A 16,113-nucleotide genomic window follows, 5' to 3' on the forward strand; every position below is an offset into this window, starting at 1 on the left:
GCTTTCCGTGGAAGAAGTTTTAGGATGTGGCATGTTATTAGGTCGTGCCCAGGAGCTTTGCGGGTAGCTAATCTTTGAATGATACTAGATATCTCTGAAGGATGAAACGTTTTAGGTGGGAATAAATAATTTTAAAACCTTTTTTCAATAAAATCAAAATATTATATCTAAAAATAAAGTTGTGAAATGTATTGTAGTAACTAGTAAATTGTTATTATTTTATCCTTTATTCTACCAAATTATTTACCTAAAAAATACATGTTATCAACCGTAAAAACAAAACAAAACAAAAATTATAACATGAAATTAATTCTTTTGTTGTTCCTTAAAGATGGAAGAAATTCATTGAAACAATGAATTCCTAGAACCGATTTTCTAATAAGAAGGTAAATAAATGAATGTTCCACGAGTCTAAAAGCTGGTTCACACAAAACACGGTATCAAGTAGAGGTATTTAGTAGCGTACGGTAAAAAAATATAAGCTATATTGTATTGAATGATACTGTTCACCTACCTAGACCACACCTGTAGTGTTTCACTCCAGTATTATTAGATTTGGTTAAAATTACCGATTGGATAAAACTTTAATGGGTACAATGCACTTTTGTAATAAGAACAAATGAGTGCCTATACGGGAAAATTTAGGACTTGTGATTATTTTATGTATATAAGGTCAGCCAAGTTCTCTCCATACGTTTATTTCCACTTATTGATTTCTGGAATATATAGTAAGAGAAAACAACATGAAATTTCAAATTCGAGATTTCGGCATAAACACAATTATTGAAGTCCCCTTAGTGGTAATAATCAAATCTCGCAAAATTCTTCTTCTTTTACTGGCACAACAGGCGCAATAAGCTGCCCTTGGCCTGCTCAACGGGCGCCAACCATCTTTCTCTATCATCTGTAAGGGTAAATGGGATCCTAAGTTGTCGCAGATCCCGCCTCACAGCATCCTTCCATCGGCCCTTCGGCCTACCACGTTGCCGCACACCATCCGGAACGTAACTGTACAGTTTAATAGCCACTCTTTCCTCGCTCATCCTCATTACATGGCCAAGCCCTTTAAGCCTCTGTAAATCAAATCTCGCAAAATGGTCTGCGTAATGTACAATTAGGTAAATCAGTGAACAATTAAATGGTTTTTAGTATCAAATAGGTCTTAACCTCATTGAAACAGTAAAGCAGGGTTTAAATGACGAAGTTGGGAAAATTCTTCCTCTAAAGTGCCTGTAATTTTGTAAGTTTCCATTGTTAGCAATAATAAACGACCTATAAATACAAAAATATCAAAGACCAAATAACTTAAGGAGTAATGCAGACAGGAATTCGAATCGAAAAAATTGTTAGTAAAGTTTTAAATTAAATTGTAAAAATTAATTGTAAGTTTAATTAAAATTAAACGTTATTCTTTTTATTTATCCTTCTCATATTATCAATGAAAGTATATTATTCTCGTTTAGATAAGTTTTATAACATTCTTTGAGCACTAGTGCACTATTGCACTGTTTTATACACAACACACAATATCGCAATGGTTAAACATTTTATAATTCTCATAAACAAAAGATCTTTGAAATAATAATGATTCAATGTGTTTCCAATACGGTTGACCTGGTTCAAAAAAAATTTGTTGTTTTGCTTCAGTTCTGGATATGTATCTAGAATGTCATATTCCATTGATTTAATTATCTTGCCTTACTGAATATTGTAGAACAAATCGATCCATAAATGGCTTACCTAATCTGTTACATAAATATAAGTTTTGATTCTCATAATAAAATTGTTACAAGTGGGAATTATAGGAAATACCACCGAGATCCGGGTGTAATTAAAAGTAAAATGTTGTGGATTTCAGTGCTAATTTGTTACCTGGTAGGACTCCCGTGACAGAAGTTGTAGATGGCCACTGCCGAGACTCAAGGTATTCTCCTAAGTATTAGGACTGACAGGACCAAGCTCATAACTCTCAGGATACAAGGAGTAATGAGGTTGTCACGTACCTTGCATAAGGCTTGGAAGAAATATAATGTGACAGCTCACTTGGTGTACACGAAAAGTAGGGTGGTCCTAGCTCTTAGTGGACTCAATCAGGAGCGTATTTTGGAACCTCAGATACCCAGATACATTGACCATTTATAAAAGAATGTTTGAGGGTATCTTGAGATATGCGTCCTCTCTCGGAAGACTCCGCTTCGAATTACTCGAGCATATTGGTGTAACACTTACGAGATTGTAAAGGTGTTAATAGTGGAAATAACTATCTACTTTCATCTGCAGGAAAACTATTCCCGGCACAAGGTGAAGAAAGAAGATCTCATTAATCTACCGAAGAACCTCCCAAGTGAGTATCAGTGAAGATCTAAACAATTAGACGAGGACCCTTCTTGAAAAGTCTTTGGAAGAATAGAACCGCGGAGAGTGACAAACCCAATAAGGGGCTCAGCCCTAAGGAAGTACTTCCCTACCTTTGGTTCACGCCTGGAAATCATAAGGGTATTCTCCGACTACTAGGTCTCACAGCCTCTCAAGGGGTAAGGAGTTAAGCATTCCGCTCATGCCATGAACATCGATTGCTTATGCCCCAGTTATCAGGTTCTGGAGACGTCTTGCTCTCCTCTATACGAAGAGACAGTTCCCTCAGCTGATGATAAGGAAAACTACTTGTACTAGGCCTTTGTGGACGGGCGGAAGGGAGTGAGTAGCATAAGCATTTATACTTGGATAGAAAACAAGAGCTACACCAGTGGGATCGCGGGCAGGATAGAAGAGGACAATTTAAGGAAGAGCAAAGCTAAGCTGTGTGCAAAGCTAAATCCAATTCGGTAAATTGTTTTCACTGCGGCGGTGGGTTGTATCGCAGGTATATCTGCCTAGGTTTGTGTAAAAATAACTGTTCAATTATAGCATATGATTTCTGAACTGATTATGACCAACACCTTGCTCAGTCTTCGACTCATCACGAAAACAAATCGTGTACATTTATAACTGAAGATAAAATCTTTAATGTAAAATAAAACTGTATGTTCTACTTTTCTAATAGAGGTATTTTGATAAATAAATTATATAAAAGAATGGATGGAAAAAAATCAATATGTACTTTAATATATACACACAAAGCAGAGTGAATTGGAATTCAGTTAAGTCCTGAGCATTTCTAATTCATTAATTAAATAGAATCAAATAGATTTTGAAAAATTTAGTTAAAACACTATAGTTGGTTTTGATGTTTGGTTGAAAAATTACTACATACAGATTTTTTCTTTTTTCTTTTTATGTTATGAAGAGTTCATTCGCATAAATATATATGGGTTAATATTGCAAGAAGACAGATATACCCAGGGGTAAGAATATATTATCGACAGGCAGTGCCGCGTTGGCAGTCCCATCAGTGAGTAACGTTCTTAGGGAAACCCACAAGATTAATCTTCTGCTGGAAGCTCTGTCGCCATGGAAACGAACCTGGAATTTACATTCCCCCATCTCACCTGTTCAAGTTCATTGAATCACAATTGTATCATAAATTATAATCATGGATATATTATTTGAATAACTCTTAGATTTGCTATTGTCTAGTTTATTAAATATGAAAAATAATATCTCCCGAAATATCATTATTTATTTGTTGGAATAATAAATCAGCTGAATAAATCTTTGTTTTGTAACTAAAAAATATTGGACTTAGATTGGAATCACATTAACATCTTGACACAGATGTTAATAAATTGAAATTTTTTTTTTTACCCAAATATACATCATTCAATTTTTACATCATTTACCCAAGTATTGACAGAGATTTTATTCGGAAATTGTCTCTGGAAAAATCAGCGGACGACCTATATTCATTTGGAGTCGACATATATTCGGGTTCGACAGAAGTTCGTACATGGAAATACAATTTTTATTAATAATAAACGAAAAATTTTCTTTATTATCACATATATTGGAGAGAATAAATGCAATCATGGATGACCACTATATTTAAAGAATGGAATAAGAAGGAATGGAACGATATGAGTTGTATGTTTGAAAAGCGTGTGTTCATATCACTGCTGCGGAAGAAAAATTAAACAACTTCAAAATCGACATTAATTTGTTGGAAAGCTCAAAAATAGATTTACTAGATGTTTATGAATCGACATAATTTTACTAACGAAATTTCTCCCTTGGCGAATTAAACATTTCGTTAACGCATTGTTGAGCCAACCATCACAACAAAGTGAATTTCACAAAGTTTATACTTACGTCATTATACCTCCGGACCAGTAGTACGTGTTTTAATGGGAATATGATTGTACATAATTCTTGTTTTGAAAAATAAGGAAGAAAAGTATGTTCAGTCGCTTTGACAGAAGGGCCTCAAGTCATCCTTATTGTAATGTGTCGGTCTAAGAAATTTGTTAGTTGTCAATTAATCTAATGTGGTGGGCATGTGTTCCATCCAAAGGAAGTATGGATTCTCGTGATTTCATCATAGATCCCGAATTTTCATTCTGCAGGTCTGAAAAATGGAAATTTAATCTTGCTTAGATATCGGAATATTCCATACTCTCTACTTAATTTCATAATAAAAAAATAAAGTTGCCAGTTCTAATGCAAGTGCTTGACCATACGATATTGTTGAAGTTTGAATGATCTCAACCGTAAGAGTGAAGATTGGACGAAATGGAAGCTCGCTTCACCGCAGGAGAGGGTTTGTTCCCTGTTTACCGTTAAGATTGACTATATCCTTCTTCTGTTTGTCCAGCCGAATAAATCCTCCCCTAATGGAAACGAGGACGAAAAAAAAAACATTATTCTCGATTTCCTGTAACCTTTCAATTTCACCATTTTAGTTACTTGTTCCACAATATAATTAACGATGGGTGTCAAGTGTACTTAATCGTTCGATGAAGAAGCTCTTTATCGGAACAAAGCGACGTTTAAATGTATAATGCATTTAGATTTTTTAAATTTCATTGACACGAAATGTATATCTTCTTTTGTGATAGTTTGATGTAAGTTTACGAAGGATACTTCCAAACACAATATGGATATAAATAGATATTGTTTGAAATAAACTGACTTCCGTTTCAGAACTAGAGACATTTCTAGATTCTTGATTTAGTGAAATTGACGACAAAATACTCGGAATTTGGAAAAAGTTATTATCAATGTTTCACAAGATTCGCGACGTTCGTACGAATTCGATCACACGAACGATAATTATAGAACAACTAATATCTTTTGTAGCAGCCAAAATATAAATTTTTAAAAATTTATTTCTTTTCACTTTGGTCAAGGTGAGATCCTATTGCCCAAGTCGTACAAACTTAATCTTTCCCGGACCACAAACCTATATTCAGCCCACTTGAATTTGTTTCATCCTAACTTCTGGTCGAGCGAACTAACCAACTTTCCCAAACTCACCTTTAGCTTGGACAGTTTCTGTTTGCGAGAAGCTTATTCTATTTGGAAACCATTGATGCCTCTTTTCCGTTTTCTTAGTAAACAACCTAAATCTCAAAGCATTTCTAATTTATTATATGATATTTTTTATATTTATTGTAAGCATCACAAATGAATTTCCCTTCCTATTGAATAGAATCAATTTTATTTTTTTAATATTTTTAATCTTTTAAAATCAGGCTATTAAAGAGAAATTCAATTTATTTCACCCACACGAGTCTAGTTTAATAGCTATATATAAAATATTTTAGACAAATTGATAACTTGATTATTGAACAATATACAATATTTTTTTAACATAATATAATATTATATTTGAATCAAAGAGCAACAATTATAATGTATTTATATTTTGAGACTTTAATTTAATGTTTTGATTAATATATACCTACACGCCAAATGAAGCACGATAAAAGTGAATGGAAACATGATTATAAAACAAAAAAACAACAAACTGAACTGACGGTCTTATAATAATTATATTTATTTTTTCTAAGCTTTCGTTCTGAAGCATATCAAGTATTTTATGTGAAAAGCTGAGTGCAGAGAAAAATTGTGGATTCCAAACTCTTCACTGATTGACAGATCTTAGTTTTTTTATTTTAGTTCTAAACGTCGAAGGTTTGTGGACTTGAAATATTGAAGCTGGAGTTAGTTCTATATAACAACGGGATGTTAGAATTTGTTGATCATTGGATGTCTTTTGAAAGGTTGTGTTTTTGTTTTTTTTTTTATTTTAATGACTATTTCTACCAATAGAAAAAAATAATGTGAAGTTTCCTGTAATTATGTAATTTTTGATAATACTGAATTTCTCTACTTACAGGTAAAATTACGTTAAGTGTCAGCAACTAATTTAAATAAAATTTTATATCTTTGTAAAAAATTTAACATAGTCAAAACATTTTTTTTTTTAATTTGAAAAATTTATTAAATCGTTTGTATAATTCATTTTTAGTGCAGCAGAGCTTTGCAGATTATTGACTACTTATTATTTTTATTTGGTGTTTTTTTAAAATAAAAGATGGAATTAATTTTTGTAATACTTGTTAGTTACTAACTCGTAGCAGTTCCACGGTTCGGCTCGGACATTAAGCCGAATTTTGTTGAAAGCCCACTTCAGTCCAATTAACGTTGTACAAAGCCAATCTACTACGGAGCTTACAGTTTCAGACAAAAGCTCTATTCAGCAGCATTTATTTCGTAATATTTGCTTGTGAGGGAGGAAATAGACCGAGGTTCGAATAAAGTGGACCACATACTCAAGCATTTATTTTATTTTTTAATTTGAAAAAAGGGAAACGCTAAACCTCTTATTTGTCGGTGTTTGAATTGGAAGAGGAAAATCCAGAGCATTATTCTTTATTATTTTAATTTTAACCTGACTACACAACACTCAGGAATTATTATATTATACAATACAATACATTGCTAACATTATACAATGAGATCTCGTAGAAGATAATCACTATTAAAGCTCAAAATATTTTTTAAAAAAAAAGAAGAAGAAGAAGAAATTGTATTAAATCTGTTACGTCTATGTGTCCGTAACTTTGTAATCATTTAGTTTAATCGTCTGATTTATCAGTCCAATTACTCGTGAATATCTCGTGAAAGTTTTAAAGCAATTTGAGGACAAGATATTGAAAAATAATATATATTTTCTTATATTTGATACATTGTAGATGATAGGCCGAGCGCTGTTGTTATTTGTTGTAACTGAAGTTTTTATTCCCATTTATCGTTATTTATCACAAGTTTATGTAACAAAAATGATAAAAATTGGTTGCTACATAAGAAAACTCAGTAAAAGAATTCCCGATTTTTTTCCTTAGTTTCATCACGCATTACTTCTATAACATAGTAATGAGATTCAATAGAATAAATAAAATATAATTTAATTTAAAAAAAAAAAACTTGAACGGAAATATCTATTTTAGTGAAGTTGTATTTTAATAATGAAACATAATATAACAGTTTGGTGTTCTCAACTAAAAGATAAGACTCCTTATATTCTATCCCAAGCATCTGGACATGTCAACTTAGAAAATTCTCCTTGCATATGTGCATGTAAACATTAAGTTAGTATATTAATGTATTTTCAGAAGAGTTGTAAGTTTTGTTCCAGTGTAGAAGGACCTTTGTAAGAAAGATATTAACAATTTAAAAGAAAGACATTAACACTTTGTAAGAAATACATTAACAACTTGTAAGGAAAGACATTAACAATCCAGTAATAAGTTTAAGGAGATTAGAAATAACATCCTATCCCTTAGAACAGATAGGGTTATTTCTTTAGCCGAATTTGTTTTTATTAATTTATTTTTTGTAAAAACAATCAATTCAAAAAAATCCTTAATCCCGCTACTCCGATGGTTAGAGGATGTTATCAGACACAATGGAATATAGTCACAATCACTTATAATACTCCATTAATTAAATAATCGTAATAAAATTTATAGTAGCATATAGGCAATCCGATAAGCTTACTACTATAAGGATAAAGTGCTCCCAACAATGAACTATCGTAAGTACAGCGGTATTGCTAAATTGCTTTTATCTTTCATTTCCTGAGGATGTGGCCAATGTGCATGCTAAAGAGTGGTAGATTAACGTCAACCTTGTCTGGCTCCTCGTCCATATCTTCATATCCCTACCAACGCGGATTCCTCGCCTCCAGAACAAGTACAAACATTCCCATGACCCTGGGGCCTACGTGAAACAAGGGACCGTCTTATCAACATTGCATATTCGCCCTTGGCGGCGTAAAAAAAAAAACATTTCCGTAAGTGATAATATCCGCTACAATTAACATAAAAATATTAACAGATAACCAGAGGAGTGAGGAAAAATACTTGTTTGATCTACAATCGTATGAAAATTTATATTTAAAAAAAAAACCTTGTTCTTTTTTCTTACAGACAAAATTATTGTGTTTGTTTCTTTTTTCTCATAAACAAAATTATTGTGTTGTTTTTTTTTTGTTTTTTTTATGATTAAGGATTCATTTTAATTATGAAATATCACTAAAAAATATTGAAGAAAAAACCATTTGGACCACTCTAAACCCACAATTTTTTAATAAAAAAAAATTAACAATTATATTTTATATGTACTCTACTTATCTGTAACTTTTTGGCCATTTTCTAATATTTCTTTCTTTACGCCAGTAACATTATTAAAATCTATTTGCATATATTCAACTCGTTGAAGTATTATTTATAATTTATTTAAATTGTTTTTCTTTTTGCGGTTTTTATTTTTATTCTCAGGGCTTTTATGATTAAAATACATGCATTCGTAATATTTTTAAGTAGAGAACCAACATTTATATTTAAAAAGAAGATTTTAATAATCAATCTACCATCAAACCTCTACAATTGTTAAATTACATAACATTTTATCTATTATCTATATTTTTATGGTATTAGTGATTTTTTCCAATTCAGTCTTTTTACAGAAATGCAGTAATTTTTTTTAGCTGTGTATTGTAAATTGTAAACCAAATTTTGAGACGGATTCATATCGGGCACATTTGATCCAACGTTTCCTGGAGGCGTAAATCACCAAAATCCGTTAAAATTTTTTTCAGTTTTGGACGATTCGCAAATAAATGGTGCTGAAAATCGGAAAATTCTAAGGAATAAATTCATTTTAAAAATCAATCTCTCGTTATTACAATTGAGACTTTCCTTTTATTTATGTTTCTTATGCATTTGTTGATAATAACGGAATTATTTATATGTTTAGTTCTAAAAATTTAATTCAGATTTTTTTAATTTCTAACCCACTCTTTTTTTTGTAAATAAAATTAAGGATTCAATCAAAAAGCATAACGTTCTATATTGCCTCAGAGTTCCAATATTTCTAGGTTTCTTTCAAAATAATTTGTTTCTAAAAATATACTTTTTTTTTTTTGTATTTATTTATTGCAATTTACAACTGTGTTTATATAAAAAAACATGAAGTAAATTTAATGTAAGATCAAAATGGAATGATACAGGCATGTAGAGAAACTGCCTTAGCACTCTAATGTACTTTTCTTTCTCACTTATACAAATTAATTATCCCATTAATGTTCCGAATTAATTAGCTCCAATGTATTGGCTCAACTAATTTTCCGTATGACTAGAGCTTACTGTAAATTCGTTTTTGATATTTAATGAGATATAACATTTAAAAAATATTTTGTATAGTTACAAAATAGAATCTTGAATAACAAAGCTTTCTAATTCAGAAATGAGATTTATATCTAATGTTTAACTTAATTAATATTCAATTACAGTAACCTAAAAAAAATGAACAGACTAGCGGCCGAATTCATAAAGACTACCTCAATGACTACCACGTAGCCAGTGCAAATTTTGATGTAATTTTTGTATAATAGACAAGAGAAAATCAATACCTACAAATAAACAGTTTCAGTGTCATTAATTAGTTCTACAGTTACGTAACATGACATTAGAAAAGCGCCTTATTTCCCTTCTTAATTATCCATTTACTAAATTGACCATTTATTAATCCCGATTTTTTAAAAGTTTTCCGCCTCATTTTATAGTAACCTAAAAGGAACCTAATAATAGATAAATTTATGTATTTTACTTTGAGCTTCCATTAATAATTTCTAGTACATGTCATGCTGTACATGAGTTGACACATGTTTTCTGTTACCAGAAAATGACAATTTACCCTACAACTGACAGCTGGAGGCTAAATGAATGCAATCGCTAGATACTAATTGCTTAAGAGATGAACGTACTTGCTAATAATTGAACGAGATGGAATTAGAGCATTCAATTAGGAGATAGAATCGCATCTTAGTTTCCATGCCATCTTCCCACCATCGGAACATTCTTTCCTTAATGGCCGCGAGGACAGGAGCGATTCTATTTATTTGTATAATGTTAATTTATACTGTTTTCATGAAAATTCATTTGCTCAACAAGTTAAACACAGGAAGTGAGAACATTATTTAAACAAGGATAAATTGCTTCTCCTGTTTACAAACAGAGGTTATTCTTAGACCTATTAAGGAATTTTTTTTGTCTTTTATTTTTTGTCCTTTTATTTTTTTTTTTTAATTTTATAGTAATTTTAATTTTTTTTCGATAAGATAGTATATATCATTTTGTAATTCAATGAGACAATCGTACAGCTTTGAATATATTAAAAGTTATGATTGGATATTTCTGTCAATATCAGTCAGGATCGGTAATTATATTGACTCGTTCATGAATTTACGATTTCTTATATAATTTAAATATAGTAACATTTAATATAGTTTTAAAAAAAATTAGTTGAATAGAACATAGATTTGTAAAAATTTAAAAAAAAAATAAAGATTTATCAATATTTAAAAAATAAAAGTACTGTTGAATGTGTGTTATATGGTTTCACTTGTAACGAGTATTCAATGTAGTACGAATACTTCACCTTTTAAGTCTTCCCGCTCCAACCCCAAAATCCCATGATAATATATCGGTTTATTTTACCTTTTTAAACTTTACTAATTAGAGAATTGTTTGAAAATAAAAATTACTAATATCGACCAACATTGTTAAATTGACCAATACTAAGAATCGGTGTTCTTCTATGGGGCTAAGTAAAACAACATGAAAATCTACAGCTTAGTCCGAAGTGTTGGCATACACTAAAGTGAATAATTCCGTAATTTTTGTTATATTTCAGCCCAAACCATGTACCAGAATCTTGATAGTATCTACAACTTGATTTTATATCTCCATTAATATTCGGTTGTATATTTAAAAGCATTAAAAATAATCAAGAAATCGTAATTTAATGTTACTACTTGGATTCACTGTTGAACATTTGAGAAAGATAAAAAAAAATATGAACATCCTGCTGTATTGAGACTCAGAGGAAAAGTTGAAAGATCCAAGAATAGACCCGAATACATTTGCTATTTGTTTGCCAAACAAGTACAATTTAAGGGGCAGGTTAACGAAGAGATCCTTTCACCAATTACAGCCTTGGCAATTCTCACTGCTCTCGAGGGAACATTATGCTAGGGATTTGTTTATAATCAACTAAACGGAACAGGAGCGATGGTTCTTAAAATGCAATCAGATCCTAAACGACTGTCAAATCCCAATCGATCTGGAAACAAATTAATTATATCCCCGTGAAGGAGGGGAGGGGGTAATTAGAGCAACTTTAGGCTATAGAAGATTAATCATTGCAGTTCATCCTCAAGCCTCTTCAGTGAATACTTAAGCAGCAATAATTTTTAGGATTACTTCAAGCCCTTAAGTCCCAAATCGATAAGCCAGATCTGAGATGAAACAACTTTATGCTCTGTAATTATCAATAATATAATATTTTACTCATCAAAATGTAGGTAGGTTTTTATTTTAAAAAATAATGAATTATTAATATTGTTACTTTTGTATATGATCAAAAAATACCTCAGTTTAAAAACACAAATATCTTTTTATCCAAACCTCACACTTTGTTTATTCTTCTCCAACGTTTCGACCCTCAGGCCATTATCAAGGAGTCCATTTGATTTGTCCAAATTTAAATTTTTTTTTCATTTCATCACTTTGCTTATATCAGTATTTAAAAGTTTCCTTATTTAAACAATACATTAATTTACGTTCTTATCAAAAACCAAAGAAGAAAAAAAAAATGTATGTGTAAATAAGAAAACAATTAAATATTATATAATTGAACAGGATAAAACCTGAACTAATTAATTAGTCTCCTTTATAATGGCCTGAGGGCCGAAACGTTGGAGAAAAATATACAAAATGAGGGATAAGGATCGAAAGATCTTTGTTTCTTTAATTTGTTACCTACACTCAAACTAAAAGTTATTGTATAATATTTTAATAAACAAGTCAGCTTAATAATCTGAATAATGAACAAAAAAATACCTTTTTAAAGAAAGGTTTCTGACGTTTTAATTTCAAGCAACTACTTTCAATTTACACTTAGGCACCAAGTAGATGTGTCAAATCTAGTCAGCCATGAAAAAACGAATGATGATCTAAGAGTAAATTTTACGTAATTATAATCCAAATTTAGATATCATATAAATGTCAGGTCTCTGAATCCTTAAAAAAAAAAATTAGCCCCAAGCCTACTACGTTCGTGGTTGACTGAAACATAGGATTACATTTTAACTGATGTATACTGTTACTTAGCCTGAAACTTATCTTTCTGGCAGAGATTGTGAGCATATTGTAGGCTTTTTAATCAAGGAAAAAGGATGATACTCAGTAGAATGTAATTGCTGTTTTGGCGAAAAATGTTGACTTACTTAAACTTATAAAAAAAAAAAAAGAAAGATTATAAACTACATTCTACTAACATTAAATTTATATATTTACTATATAGTAATATTTTGAAACTATATCAACCTTTCTCACGTCTTAAAATATTTATAAATCTTTTTTTTTTTTAAATTCCACTAAGAAAAAGTTTTAATAGAAATTTCATTTGAAACGTTAAAATATTCAATTTCAAAAAATAATATTTCACTTTCATTTGAAAATAATACATTTAATCGGAATATTTCAGCATATAAATATTGCAATTTGCCACAAAGTGAGAAAAAATAAAGAATAATTTAAGCGAAAATTTCTTTAGAAGAGAAGTCCAACTATGGACAATCTGGAATACAAGTGATTTTGCTTTAATCTCGATCTAACTTTTTATAACTAATTACAAGTACTCATTTTCAATATACATTTGCAAAATATCATTGTCAGCTAAAAACTAACTGAGTACAATATATGTTAAGGTATCATAATTGGGTCAATATATTCATCTAATTAGTTTATTGCACTCTGTAATTACAAATGTATCTTACAAAATATGCATATAAACAACATGGTAAAATAATTATTATATAAACATAGAGATTGGAGAAAAAATGCATATAATAATGAAAATCAATTTTCTCCGTTTTCTTTCTGCATGGAAACACTTTAAGTAAAAAGCCTCACTTTTTCCCTTTTTTAACAATGGTTTTTATTTTTTGTTAATATTTCTGTCTTCCACTTTTATTTGTAAAACTGTACTCATTAAGTATTTTAGTGAAAAGCCCTTCCTATTAATTTTTTTATTTCATATATTTTCATCAACGTTTCGGGGCTCTTCCCTTATCTTCACCATCAGCAATCTTATCAGTACTTACACCGTCCTTTTAATTTGTATCATTAATTCTTATTATATTTCGTCTTAAATTAAAATAGTTTATAATGTGTGCTACTTAAATGTTTTTCTACTATCAGAGTAAACACAGTATTTTAAATTATAAAATATTTCAGTGTAATACGAAATTAAAAAAGGACGATGTAAGTACTGATAAGATTTTTGCCATGAAAAATGTCACAAAGCATTGACAAAAGAAGTGTACGAAATAAAGACATTAATCGGAAAGATTTTCTATTAAAATACCTAATATAAGAAGGAAATCTTCTGTATGTGTTAAAACAATATGAGTACTACATTTCAAAAACTGATAATTCTTGAGTAAAATTGCTAGTGGAATATTAGTTAATGAAATATTGTATCACATGCAACAAGATTAAAACATTTATTTTCGGCATCTCAGTTTTAGAAGTCTAATAGGAATACATACCTAACTACAGGGATTGAATGTTGAGTGGAGAGTTCCTGACGTGTTTTGAAATTATGATAGGTGACTACAACCCAGACGAAGAATAGGAAATAACTGTCAATTGAGTGAAACGGTTAATATATTAAGTTTATCTCAAGCTGCCATCTTAGATCCTATGTTTTTTTTATTTTTAGAATCAGTATGTCACTCTGAACAAGGAACTTTACAACACTCATGGAATGATTTTGTTTATTTGAATCAGTTTACTGGTATAATATTTGAATAATGGAATATGCTATGAAGATACTGATTGTTATGGTATGCTAGTGATATTACCTGAAGAAGTTGTAAGAGAGAGAGGAGATGATGGTAGACTAGCTGTGCTCCGAACAGTGGTCAGCAGTGGCGTCCCTCCACTACCCCTACCACGATTGGGGCGTGGGCTCGTATAATTTCCTTGACTCGCCAACTGACACCAATTGGTTAACTTTTTTCTCGTTTTTTTAAAATTGTTGTCCTCTTCCTCAATTCTCTGGGAACGTGTTGGCTAAGAGGTCATTCAGTCACCTCTCCTAATTCCTTCCAACCACAGCATCAGCTTATTCTTAAAGTAACTTACAACTCTTGAAATTTTATTAAGGGCAATTTTGAATGTTGTTTGCAGAGATCAGTCTAAACTTTTTGAATACAGGAAAAACTTTTAATTGATATTCAAATCTCGTCTTGTAACCATAGTTTTATTATTTTGTTCTCTCTTTTCCGTTTTGTTTATTGAGTAAATGGTCAGGGAAGTGGTTAAAATTGTACTAATTTGTTCCTAAAATTTCGCAAACTTTGTCGGCCTTCTTGAGGGTTCAACAAACACAATACATCAAGTAAATTAATCAATATCTCAATAAATACAATCAAATGAATTTTTATTATATTTTGTATTTTGTATTTGTATTATATTATATTTTGTCTTTGTAGTCCTGGAAAGAACCTTCAAGTGGGCCGAAACGCCGAAATAACGAGTTACTTACTATGCATTACCATTTTTTTTTTTTTTTTTATTCAACCCCAAGAAAACCCGAGTCTGGGGGATGATGCCTTCTTCTGTCTATCTCCGACTAAGGGTATTTTATATTTATTTAATACCAAATCGGCCTGGTTGACCTTAAGACTTACATGGTTAATGTAAGAGGTAACTTTTTTATTTTTTAACAATTGATTACGGGGGGATATAGCCTCAAACAAAAGGCACCCCTAACTACATATACAATTTCTTTTTAAAACAATTTTGATCCTTTTTCTCTCAACTTTATTCTTTTTTAAACATCCGACGTTTCGACCACTCAGGTCATTTTCAAGGATTCCTTATTTTGTTTTCATTTTTTTCTTTAAAATTCTTAAATGCCGGCTAATTGCCTTTGTCCCATAAATTCTTCTATAAAATTCTTTCCCAAATTTAAAACTTTTATTAACCACTTTTATGTTCATTTACAAACTCCAAACAGAACCTACCTTCAACAAGTTCAAAACTGTTAAAGGTAGGTTCTGTTTGGAGTTTGTAAATGAACATAAAAGTGGTTAATAAAAGTTTTAAATTTGGGAAAGAATTTTATAGAAGAATTTATGGGACAAAGGCAATTAGCCGGCATTTAAGAATTTTAAAGAAAAAAATGAAAACAAAATAAGGAATCCTTGAAAATGACCTGAGTGGTCGAAACGTCGGATGTTTAAAAAAGAATAAAGTTGAGAGAAAAAGGATCAAAATTGTTTTAAAAAGAAACTAAACCACTCTCAAACAAGTATATTAATAAAAAATAAAACTATATATACAATGTTATGAATAAATAGTTTAAATTAATAAAAGATAAAAGAAAAGTTAATAACAAAAACAATGACATTTATGGATTTAATAAAATAAATAATTGACTACTAAAGCAAAAAAAAAAACAAAGTGAATTACAGAAAAAAAATAAGATAAAATAAAATTATAGAGTGATAATAACAGAACTGATAAATATAGAATTTATAACAGGATGTCCTGCAGAAGCCTGGGCTTCAGTCTTCGGGTTGTGGTTGGGTTTCCCAAG

General features: G+C 30.4%; 1 protein-coding gene across 1 annotated transcript in view; it reads right to left on the reverse strand.

The window, feature by feature from the left end:
• LOC106685925 (voltage-dependent calcium channel type A subunit alpha-1) overlaps positions 1 to 14,503 on the reverse strand; it is a 38,817-nt gene extending 24,314 nt beyond the window's left edge. The window contains exon 1 of the mRNA XM_014428936.3: positions 14,372 to 14,503. The gene's annotated coding sequence lies outside the window, so the exon portion shown is untranslated. The remainder of the gene's footprint in view (positions 1 to 14,371) is intronic.
• Positions 14,504 to 16,113: the final 1,610 nt, after the last annotated feature.

This window comes from Halyomorpha halys, unplaced genomic scaffold (genome assembly GCF_000696795.3).
Source record: "Halyomorpha halys isolate HHAL.00 unplaced genomic scaffold, Hhal_1.1 Scaffold757.1, whole genome shotgun sequence".
Taxonomy (NCBI): domain Eukaryota; kingdom Metazoa; phylum Arthropoda; class Insecta; order Hemiptera; family Pentatomidae; genus Halyomorpha; species Halyomorpha halys.